This window comes from Enoplosus armatus, chromosome 19 (assembly GCF_043641665.1).
Source record: "Enoplosus armatus isolate fEnoArm2 chromosome 19, fEnoArm2.hap1, whole genome shotgun sequence".
Taxonomy (NCBI): Eukaryota; Metazoa; Chordata; class Actinopteri; order Centrarchiformes; family Enoplosidae; genus Enoplosus; species Enoplosus armatus.
Window position 1 is genome coordinate 9,659,572 of NC_092198.1, and position 12,756 is coordinate 9,672,327.

A 12,756-nucleotide genomic window follows, 5' to 3' on the forward strand; every position below is an offset into this window, starting at 1 on the left:
TTGTGGGGACATAAATATATTTACACAGCCACATTGTGGGGACTTGCCTTCCTTTTGGGAACAAAACTCAAGTCCCCATAATGTTAATCATTCAATCTTAGGGTGAAGACATGGTTTAAGATTAGGTTAAGGTTAGCTTTAGGTTAAAGTTAGGGTTAGGGGTAGGCAAGCAGTGGTTATGAATAGGGTAAAGGTAAGTCTACAGGAAATACATCTAAGTCAAAGTAATGTCCTCTGAAGTGAGGGAAACCCAACTGTGTGTGTGCGTGTGTGTATGTGTGTGTGTGTGTGTGTGTGTGTGTGTGTGTGTGTGTGTGTAAGCATGGGTAGCAAAACAGGTTCTATGACCAAATAAAGACCATAACCTGAACCCAGTAGGGACTGGTAAAGGATTAGTTTGATTTTGTCGACCTTGATTTTCTCTGAGCACACACAGTCTGGCTCTGTTTGTATAGCTCACGGGTAAAGGGTGGCTGCCACTTTTGTGTTCTGTTCTTGTTCGAGTTGATAGGAAGGTTTTGATTTCCTTTATTTGTTGGAAATTGCCAGAGAGAGAGCTGTGAACTTGAGTCAGTAGGAAGTAGAGTTTGTGTTTTAGTCCGCAACAGGTTTATGTTCTGTTCTGTGACTGGTTTTATGACAGTGGTTGTTTATTTCCTGTATGTATGTATGTTATATGTGTAATGGAAAAAAAATCAGCATCTGTGGTGGATAATGGAGGACAAATGCATGAATCTCGCAGGCATTTTATGCATTTTTGACTCTATTGATGCTATTAACTGACTGTTAACTGCTATGTGTTTAACTGACTATACTGTTTTTTGAATTTTGAATTTGACCATGTGGGGATTTGGGGTTAGCCTATAGGCTAAGGGATGCAGGCTTAAGAGCGATGAATAGATTTTTGCAGCCTGAAAAAGCATGTCATCATATATTAGGACTTGAACAGGGGACGCTGCAGTTCATGGTCGACATCTTAAGCCACAGGGACGCACCTGTGCACCAGTTCAGTTCTAATACAGTGGGACACCACACACACACAATCGCTGTATGCTATTAAAAATAGCTTAATCTGTCAACCACATAGCATAACATGCATAACTTACCACATAGTAGGTCATTATCAAGTGAAATCATTTTTACATGAGAACATTTGTGAGAGAAATACCTTCCTGGATGTCAGATTATGTATCCATAATATCCTGCATTTGTTGCTATGTCTTGCAATGTGCATTTAAATAATATATGTGTAAAGTTACATGTTACATCCATTGATTTTCCTCTGTCTCTCTCTCTCTCTCTCTGTGTTTCAGGTCTGCCACGTGCCTTCCTGAGTCTCTGGATCACCCACACCTGGACTTCATTTGATCATCAGTGGAGCCGTATATCAAACCCCCAGAAACAGTGCTCGTTTTCTTTTGGCAGCTGAGCTGTTTGTTGCTCTGGTTCTGCGCTTGTTGAGTTTGCTGCTGTTGTAGAAGCTCTGTGTTGTCTTGATAGCACCCTGATACAGCTCTGTTGAGCTTATCCTTTGTCTTTGCTGGCTAGTTGGAAGAAGTGCTTTGCTGAACTAGTCTCAGTAACTTAAAGGAAGCCTTGTAAGGGTTCTCTGCCATTTAATTTGCTTCCACTTTTCTCCTGTCTCCTGTCATTAGTTAGGGAGCTTAGTTGTTTTTCTGCAGTGCTTTTTATTTATTATTTCAGTTTGTTTATCTGTGAATAAATGTTAATCATTGTTAATCAAGTGTTTAAATAGCCTTTTCTTGACATTGTGGTAAATTCTTCACTTATCTTCTGGTAATGACTCATTGGTTATAGATAACTAAGGAGTCATACAGATCAATAAAACACAAAGCCCAGAGGCTGACTACTGCGGAAATCCACCCTCTGCTAGCTCACACTGAAACCTGTGGTTTGTAACGGAGCAGAGGCAGGGGTACGCAACATGAACACACTAATATGGACGTGTGAAAACCAATAGAGCAAAAAGTATTCATACTTTTTTTCATATTAGCACAGACATGATTTAGATGTGGTCTGTAGATACAACTGTTTCATTATAACTATAAACTTTAGGAAAATATCTACAAGAAGAACCTTAAAATCGAACATGAACAGAAAACAGCATAAAATAATCTCCTGTCGTGTCAGATCCAACCCCACCAAATATTCTCAAAGGGGAAGTTTGCCAATTTTACAAATCAACGTCTGTTTACTGTTTTACTGTTTAAAGTATCCGCTAATTGCTTTGTATCAATTAGCTCAAGCAGTTGCTGTAGCTGAGTTCCCGCTCCATGTTAGGACGTCATTGTTACACACGTCACAACAACACGTTAATATATAAATATATTGTCCCTCATTTAACCAAACGCCACCAAGTTGTTCAGTGGGGTAGCGTTTATTGACGAGAGTTAAGAGTTTGGATAAAGTCATCATCCACCTTTGTTGAGAGTATTGTGGAAAGGTAGAGTCTACAGATGGAGCACAATTTCTTCTTCGTCATTCTTGGAGGAGACGGCAGGTGTCCCCAGCAGGGCAGGAAGAGTCTCCTCGAGGTATCGAGGGTGAACTAAGCTACCACGAAGGACATCTGGTTGAGGTGCCATCAGTTTCTCGCCTGTCATGTTCTCTGTCTTATTGGCTTATTCTTTTGGTCACTTACTGGTGGATGAGCTCATTGAGTCTCTCACCAGAGAGTCACTGCTTTAACCACACTATAAAGCCTTTGTGCTGCAGATCTGAACTTCCTGTGGCTTCCTCTGCAAGAAACCACATCAGCTCTGATGTTTAACTATTGTTTGACAGAAATATGATGTGTATGTATTGAATGAGGGCAGCAATGTGGAATTCAGTTCTTTCAGATCAGAGCTTGGCTTTCATGGTAAATCAAAAACAAAAACAAAATATATATTAATTGTGATTTTTTTAATGATATATCAGAAAACATTTTAAGCACATGATTAACTGTAAAACAGCTTCTATCTAGTCTTTCAATACATCACTTGGTGACAGATGAATACATAATAAAAAAGGCATTTGACAAGTTGTATTGCATATATTCTTAAGCTAATAGAAAAATGTTCTGTATAAAAATAGAGAAAGCTATGGAGATAAATCGCAGGTTACCATTATACCACCACTTCTGCTCGGCTCAGTTAGCTTTTAAAGCGTGGTGTTGAAACATATGTTGGGTCAGTTGGATTGTTTGGACCCAGTGCTGTTCACACGTTTGGTATGGTTCCACTCTTTGGCCTCGATGATCCTCTTTGCCCACCCGTCAGACAGGTCGGCGCAGATTTTAACACCGCTCTTCATCGTAAAACTAAAACAGAAACAATTGATGCCGATCGATGATATTAACATTTGAAGTCATGTAGATGCTGTTAGTTTGTTACCATTTGTTGTTGTTGCCTGTACATAATAACTATACAGTACGTTTGTTTGCTTAACTTTATGCAGCTTTTGCTGTGTATTTGTTCTCAGCACTGCGTGTGAATATGTTGAAACCTGAGTCTATTGTTTTTGTATATTTAAACATACAAAGCCAATACAGTTGACTCTGAGTTTAACTCTTAAGGTTGAAGTTTAATAACAGGAGATAAGACACTCACATCACAGCTTCTTTTGAACACCTCTTGTCTGTGTATTTGTAGGTCACCACCCTGTTCTTGGGCAGCCTTGAGGCATAAAACTCAAAACAGCAGTCATCTGGACCAGCGCTGCCTGAGAAAACCAGGAAAGAAACAAAAATGTTATGGACATAAAGAGAAACTAAGCTGTATTCAACACAAAACCATTACACTGATGCAAAATTGTCTTTTTTAATCATTTTCCCATTTCACTTTGAACCCTTTAGAGAACACGTAAATACGTTGTGAGACCTCCCGTGCTGAAGAAGGCTGGGGTTTGGTTTGATTCTGATCTGATTCAACATTTTGGTAAATAACAAAAACAATGAAGTCATTAAATCCTCTTAACTTAACAGTGTAATAAAGCTTTTATTTATGAGAAGCTTTTAGACTTTTTCCCTCCCAACACTTAAACAGTTTAAACCTTATTAGGTCATTCTTTAATGAGTAGCTTTTGTTTATTTTCAACCCAATCTCTTTTTGAATTATGGAACCGTATCGCTGATTAATTTGACCTTTTGTCAGACAACACTTAATTGATCCCCAAGAGAGATATTAAAGAATTATTACAGAAACCTAAAGATAGATTTGCCCTTAAATAAAAGAAATAAGTGGAATGCAGTCAGCTTACTTTCAGATGCCACCAAAGATGACAAAAGCAAGACACAGGTCACCAGAATGATAGGGTTCTTCATCATCATGCCTGCCTGTCTATCTTGTTGTATTGAAGGTGTCTGTCTTCTTTCTGTCCGCTTCACTCACAGTCCCTCACTTTTATTATGCTGTTAGTCAGGTGTGTGTGTGTGTGTGGCTGTAAGCATGGGTAGCAAAACAAGTTCCATGACAAAATAAAGACCGTAAGCTGAAACTACACAGCATGCAAACAAACTGCGGTCGTGTGGTCAACACTTCTCAGTAAAAAGTGAGATGGTGGAAAGAAGAGTGAAGAGTTGAGGACAGAGGATGTTGTGGGTGAAAGAGCAGATGCAATGAAAATGTCATACCTATACCTAATTTTCTTTATGTGAGTGTGTGTGTGTGTGTGTGTGTGTGTGTGTGTGTGTGTGTGTGTTTGTGCAGTGTGCAGATGCACTGTGGTTTTAAGCTCCTCTCCCTGCTGCTGGTTCATGTGGTTTTTTAAAGGATATGGTTTAAACTGATGAAACATGATAAATGAAAGATTGTTATTTTTAATGTGTGTAAATATGTTGGCAGAAATAAGGTCATTGTTAAGAAGTAGTTACAAAACTGATTAAAATGTGTCACTCCTCTCAAACTTTAAAGTACCCCATACATAGAGCAGGTCAAGAACTTTTATATTCGTATTCATTGAAAGTCAAGTGTATGTTCTGCTCTGTGACTGGTGAGTTTTATGACAATGGTTGTTTATTTACTGTATGTATATATGTTTCCACAGCACTTTTTGTGAAGTTTATGTGGACTAGAAAAAAATCTGCATCTGTGGTGGATAACGGGGGACAAAAGCTGCATTTATACTTGCATCTCACAAAAATGTAAGGACATTTTTGACTATATTGATGTTATTAATACTGACAAGAATTTGCAGATTTTTGAGATGAGGGGAACTCCCAGCTGGACTTGAACTTGATTTCATGGTTAGCATCTTAACCTGTAAACCACAGTAACACGCCTGTGCTCCAGTTAAGCTCTAATACAGTGAGATATACACACACAGGGAATCAGATTTGTTAAATAGTTTCATTTTGTCAACCACACATAACTTATCACTACTTTCACACAAGGAAAATCATGATAGTTTGTTGATTTGTGACAGAAATGCCGTCCTGAATGTCATTTTATCACTTCACTACATTCTCTTCACTCTAATTCTCTCCTAAATGTTTAGTGATTAAGCGTCCACTTCATTTTAAACTGAGCCTGACTGATCTGTGTCTGACCTGTGGGCTCAGGACAGATGTGGTGTGTGGGTGTACACTTGCATTTAAGGTGTGTAATATCCTGCGTTTGACACATTGTCTTGCAATCAGTGGTGGAAGAAGTATTCACATTTACTTACTTTTACTTTGTTGCATACATGCGAAATCTTACTTAAGTAAAAGTAAAAAAGTATTAGCATCAAAAAACTACCAAAAGTAAAAGTACTCATTATGCAGAATGACCAATTTCATATATCATAATTGATGCATTCATATATACATCACTTTAATGTTGCAGCTGGTAAAGCGGGGTTTGGGTAATTGGCCTGGGTAGCTTAACCTATTTTGTTATATTTTATATATATATATTATATTTTCTTCTGGTTACGACTCATTGGTTATAGATAGATAAGTAAGGAGACATACAGATCAATAAAACAGACACACAAAACCCAGGAGGCTGACTACTGCGGAAATCTACCCTCAGCTAGCTCGCACTGAAACCTGTGGTTTGTAACAGAGGAGAGGCAGGGGTGCAACGCAACAAAATTGCACATATGGACGTGTTAAAACCAGTCTCCTCCAGCAAGCATATTTGTCTTATTTATACCTTCTTATATTAGCACACGTGGTTTAGACGTGTTTGTAGATACAACCACTTCATTACATCTTTAACTTTAGGAAAATATCTACAAGGATCTTGTGACCAAAGACAAAATTGAACGTGATCAGAAAACAGCCTTCGATAATCTCATGTTGTGTCAAATCCAACAACAAATACTCTCAAAGGGAAAGTTTGCCAATTTTGCAAATCATTGTGTTTTCTGATTGTGGGTAGTAGAGCTAAAAACGTGCAAAGGTTGTAAAAAGTCTTCTGAAGGAAGGATCAGTGCAGAAACTAGGAAATGTTTTCCAATGACATCACTGGAGTAAACTGAGGTGTGGTTTGGAAAAAGTGCTTTGGAAAGTACCCCTTACAAATTTAGGTGATGCAGTGGGGGTGAGGGTGGGTGTGGGAAGAGGAGGGCGTTATTTGCCAGCATCGCAGAATAAGGCTCAAATTAGCTCATCATTGGCGTTAGCTATAACGTATTAATGAGCTTTATAGGTGGATTTTGTTACCTTTAGACAGAGCCAGGCTAGCTGTTTCCCCTTGCTTTCAGTCTTTATGCTAAGCTAAGCTAACTGGCCGCTGGCCGTAGCCTTTATTATATTTAGTGTACCAATAAGAGTGGTATGTAAAAATACTCCATTAAAATGTACCACATTTGCAATTTACATGAAAGCAGGAGGTGCCATCAGTTTCTCGCCAGTCATGGTGTCTGTTTCATTGGCTTATTCTTTTGGTCACTTACTGGTGGATGAGCTCATTGAGTCTCTCACCTGTCGCTGCTGCTGTAGCACTATCAAAAACAGGAACTGTTTTGGTACGAGCATTAGTTCTGTTTTTGCCGTGGCAGGAGCAGGCCTTTTTTTTTAACTGTTCTTGACATTATGCTAGCAGGTATTTGTTCTGTTTTCACCATGGCGCAAACAATGATATGTGTGTTTTTTTCTGCTATGGCACACGCTCTCGCTGTTCTTGCTATAGGGTGAGTGGTAGTTTTCTCTTTGTTTGCCATGGGGCAAGCAGGAGCATGTGACACCATCTGTGGTCACACCCATCAGCCGGTTAGTTGTTGACCTGCTGTATCAGTTACCTGCTCTCCTGGTCAGTCTCTTAGCCGCTGCCATACTTATTCAAGTACTCACTGAAAACAGTCATTATTTATTGTCAGTTTATTATTATTTTGATGTCTGGTAGGACTGACCTGGCTACTGCCTGCTATCATCTTCTTGTTATTCCGTCAGTGGATGTTAATGAAAATGTGTCTCCATTTGGTGATCGAAAATCCTGGATGGTTATTCAGGAATGTGATACATTATATGAGGATCAAGATTGAACATACACAGGTTGCACAGGTGGCCTACACAGACTCCTTGTGTTCCTGTGCATGTGAGGTGAACTGCAGAATCTAAACAGAGTACAGGTGTCAATATGTTTTTAAGTGTTTTTCATTTAATTCTATTCAAACAATATTCTACTGTGTGCAATCTGTCATCTTTAATGTTTGAGCCAAGGCCTGGAGGTTCACTGTGTGGCAATAAGTTATGTCATTTTTTAATGACTTATGATAAGCGCCTTAAGAAAACATCATTATGACCTAATCTTGAAGCCCCATCTTGTAGAGGCCAAGGCTGCCTCCATATACACACATATCATATATAAACAGGATGACCTTTGGTGTGTCTTTAACCACAGCATGCAGTGAAGACACCTCAGCCAGGATGACAAGCCTCCCCAGGCCAGTTCCACTATGCAAAAGAACATTTTCTTATACGTTTAACATTTTTCAACCAACATGTGTCAGGATGTTTCAACAGGAATGCACTGAAACAGGGCTGCAATCCTTTTAAGTATTTTTCCCTAATGAAAGAAAACCAACTTTGAATACGAACAAAAGACAAAATTCAAACATGATAATAGAACACAATCTTTTTAACAAAATTTTGAACATGAAGCCTGAAATGGCACAGTAACTAAGTGACCACTAGGTGGCAGCAGAGTCACATGGAGAGGAAAGTGAAGAGGAATTTAGCCTTTGCTGTTTTTCCTTTTTTATTGATGTGTGTGACAGTGCTTTTGTCATTTTATATATTTAAGCTTTCTGTCTTCTGAGAATACATCCTGCCTGTCTGTTAAAGAGGAAAATGTTTAGCAAACAATAACCACCGTCTCCTCTCTGCACATCCTCTCCTCATGCTGGCCCTTGACCAGTTCAGATAACAGACGCTCATTCATCAGATGCTTTCTATCAGTGTGCTGACTCTCCAGGACGACCGCCCTGCCCGCCGGAAAAATGTTCATCCCTTAAACAAACAGTCAACAAAGCAAAATTGGACAATTACAGCACAACACGTCTATTTGTCAGGCTATAAAAGTCTCAATAAAAGCAGACCTAAACTACAAGTGGAGCAGGAATTGATGGTGGGAAGTGATCCAGATGCTAATGTGGATCTCAGAGTGACACAGATTCAAGAGAGAGGAATAGCTACAAGTATAAGTGAGATCACTTGTGTTGAAAAAAACTACAAAACAAGAAGAGACTCTGCAATAAAGTGGAGAACGCTTTCTCAGTAAAACTGGTTGTGCAACAACAACTCTGTCATTTGATGCATTTGATTACAGTACTGCATCAAAATCTACTCAAAGGGGTATTCCAGCAATGAAGTATAGCATTTCTACTAAGTTGGGGAACTCACAAGAGACAAATTAAATCAAGAATGGTCCAAATCGAAGCATCAGAGGACAAAACATCCAAACTTTTAGTCCCTAGTATGACTCAAGCTCCACTGGATGCGACACTTCCCATGATGCAACCTGGTAGCTTCTTTCGTGAGACCTGCTACACAGGGTTTCTGTTAAAAAATGTGTAGTCCACAAGCCCAAGCTAAGGGCCAGCGTCATCACCGGCTCAGTAGGAATACATTATGACGATTAAACTGAACTTGATGTGTAATTGTGTATTGATTTTAAAATGTACTAATAATAATCAACTTCAGTGAGAATAATATTGATGACTTGTTGCTGTCCACGCCTGAATAAATGAGTTCTGCCGTCTACAGCTGAGTCAGTCTGGAGCCTGCTCTCCCTAAAAAACATTATGTTCCTTGATAACGTATCAGAGAATTCCTCATTCGGACAACTCTTACATAACAATGATGAGAACTCTGTTCCTACATGCCGTGCACGTACACTTCCACTCACAGACATGCAGGCGCACACACAGAAACAGTGAACTTTACCTGTCCACCCTAAAATCCTGAAATAACATCATAACAGTGTTGACACTTTGGTTAAATTTACTCTCGGTCAAAAGGTGGTATATTTCTGAAATGCTTCCTGGTTTCTGAACAATGATGCTTGTTATTTTAAAGGTCAAAGGTCAGGCTTGTTTGGCAAGAGTCTCGAAAGCCTCAAGAGATTCTCTGAGAAATGAACTACTTGAGATGGACATACATTGTCGCATTCAAGTAAAATGCATCTGCACGTGTGTGTGTTTTCACAGGATGTTGACCCCGTCCATGGCCTCTGTTGTAGCCAGGAAGAGGTTCAGGGAATGGCCACCAGGACTTGGGGCTACTTTTACACTTTACACACTAGTTGTTTCCTTCAGTTACAGGATACAAACACAGCGGAGACAGCTGACCTGATAACAGTTCAAACAGCACGTGAAATGTCATGGTCTTTATTTTTGACAGTTTATATCATGATCTGAGTCACGTCCACTTAACTCAAACAACCTTTATTTCTGCAGAACACAGAAAGTTTCTCATTTATGATTATCACTAATTGCAGGTAGTACTTTGTAATTACTACTAGATTTATACTTGTAACATCGTTAAATTTAACGGTTTTACTAAATTCAGAGTCAATTTGAATGATCCCTGGTAGATACTGTATCTAATAAACTTTTAAGTGAGACAATGCTTTACCTCTACTCAAATTGGTATTTAGTTTTGTTATCATGCCCTGCTCTCACCCTTTCTGTCACCACGGAGACAGAGGGCAATTAACAGTAGAGTGTCACCACTCGGCCGTCCGTGTGACCCCTCCACCCTTGAGCACACATGTACTCATCAAAGCCGCCTCAGAGAGAGTCACAAGTGGATGTGTCAGTGTGCTCAACTGCTATGGTTTGAGCCGGCTTCGCTCCCCGGCAGAGGGACCTCTTTGGTTTGGTCGCAGCAGCATTTGGCGATGGGAAGCTGGTGAGGGATCATGTTCTTGCCGCTGCACTAGCGGTTAGTCGAGCAGGCCGCACAGTGGGGATAAATCTGGGGGGGATTAGTGTCAACTCCAACAAGTAATGTGCTCCTGGTGGAGATCATCATGGCAGGTGAGAAGAAGCAGCTGACGACAATAACTGTCACGCGTGTCTCTCTGCAGTCCTTCTCAGGTCAGACTGCGTGCTTTAGAAATGAATACAAATGGAGATAAAAATGGGGGAAAAGTCACATTCAACTTTGAAATTATGTATATATTAATATATATATACAGGCCTTTAATGTCAAGGGTTCAAAAGGTCAAGACTTTCACAGGCACCAAGGTTTATATATATATATATATATGCAGTACCCACGACCAGTGTTGTACTTAAACTAATAGTCTCAAGTACTTAATCGGATGTGATCAATTATTATGATGAGTAATTATGATACTAAATGCTCAGTTGAAAGCTCCTTATTTTTTCTTAAAAAAAAACAAAAATCTTTTCGAACTTTTGGTTGCAGGATGATGTCAGCTTGTGTTTACAACAGTCATGACACTGATGTGTCACTTGTGTGTGTGTGTGTGTGTGTGTGTTTAAGAGCATCATCCCCACCCAGTGTTCTGAGATACCAGTTCCCTCATGTGTCTGGATGTATACGTTTAATCCTGATGTATAGCTTCCTCATGCGCGCCTGTCCACCAGACAAACACACACATCTATCACACACATTCACTGCACGCAAACTGTTGACAGACGTCCCACATTTATTACCACGGACAAACCGGTTCCAAGATATACCGTGTTTCCTCCTGAAAAGATAAGATACCAACCAAAACCAGAGACGAACACGTTTCAGCTGTCTCTGACTCCCAATCCTTTGTCCTCTGTCTGTCTGTCTCTTTCTCTCCAGTCTGTTTCCGCTCTCTCTCCATCGCTCCGACTCATTTTTCCAGGAAAGACTAAAATACTCGTAATACTACCACTTATTTTAGTTTATGTTGTCCGTTTTATGATCTAGGGACAGTTCCTGAACACTGCCCACTACAATGCTCACACATGTCATCCAAACATAGTTGTCTGTACATATCGCCGTTAATTAATCTCCAATGAAAAATCTGGAAAAAAAGAAGGATTAAGTTGTTAATAAATCACTAATAGCTGCACATTCAGCTTTGATTTTCATTACTTGTTTCATTAAAACCTGCGTACTCACTTCTGCACCTCTGACTTAAAACAAGTAAAACAAATACAAAATTAAAGTTGACTCTTGCCAGACTGAGCTGCATACATCCAAAACATTAACTTTAATATATGACAGAGGATGTGTGTGTTGGTGTGTGTCTGTATGTGTGTGTGTATGAGGGTCAAGGTGGGACAGACGGGAAATGGAGGACAAGAACAGAACTTCCTGTGTGAGAGGAGAGAGTGCTGCATCTTCTTCCCTGCATGTGTGTGTGTGTGTGTTTGTGTGTATCTGTATATGTTTAAGGGGTCTTTGTGTCACAGTCCAAGGGGATGCATTGACTTCCTGTCACACACACACACACACACACACACACACACACACACACACACACACACACATAGATATGGATGTCCCTAGATAATACAATGATATTTCATGCTATGTTTCCAGTCATTTTTGGCTCATGTCATGTTATGTTCAATGTCAGTGACTCTTGATAATAATGTGGAAATCTGGCCCTCATGTATAGACAGAACACAACATTTTAAATGACCATTGCACAAACACATTCATGCTGTAGTTAAAGCATGAACTGCCATTGACTTGTAACTGTAACATAGATAGAAAACATTCCTGAACTGAATCCAAGATAAGAATGAATTCCTTGAGGTTTAACATGAAGAAATTCACCATTTTCCTTTAAAATACAGCATCTTTCAGCCATTTTTCACTGGTTGGAGCTTAACACAGCATGTTTTTTTGTACTTCATAGAATCTCGAGTGCATCTCATTGAAAATGTATTTCTTATCATCTCTATCTGTTTTTAGTTTTATTTAGGGACACAAAGGCCTCCGATTGTGCTCCTCTCATTGCACAAAGACACAAGATAGGCGGCATCCAACCGACCATTATCAAGAAAATCCATTCTTTTAATACATTGGGACTAATTTGCTCCCCACATTACCGATTGGCCTATGTAAATCTCATGACTTGCACATTAGAGAAATCATTTCTGTTTAGGCTTCCAGTATGAGTTTACTCTAATTCCCTTAAAATAATTTACTATTTAATGTAATTTCCCTCATTATTGAGTTACTGTTTTTAGTCAGATGTCATATTAGAGTGGAAAAGACAACCTCTCAAAATATAAAACTTGAGATCTATTGTTTGCAGAAGGGTTCTTATTCTCAGTTTAATAAAGAAAAATCGACTGCATCTAGCAGCATAA

General features: G+C 39.4%; 1 pseudogene; it reads right to left on the reverse strand.

The window, feature by feature from the left end:
* Window positions 1-2,938: 2,938 nt before the first annotated feature.
* LOC139302281 (C-C motif chemokine 4-like) lies at window positions 2,939-4,369 on the reverse strand (annotated as a pseudogene).
* Between the last annotated feature and the right edge of the window lie 8,387 nt (window positions 4,370-12,756).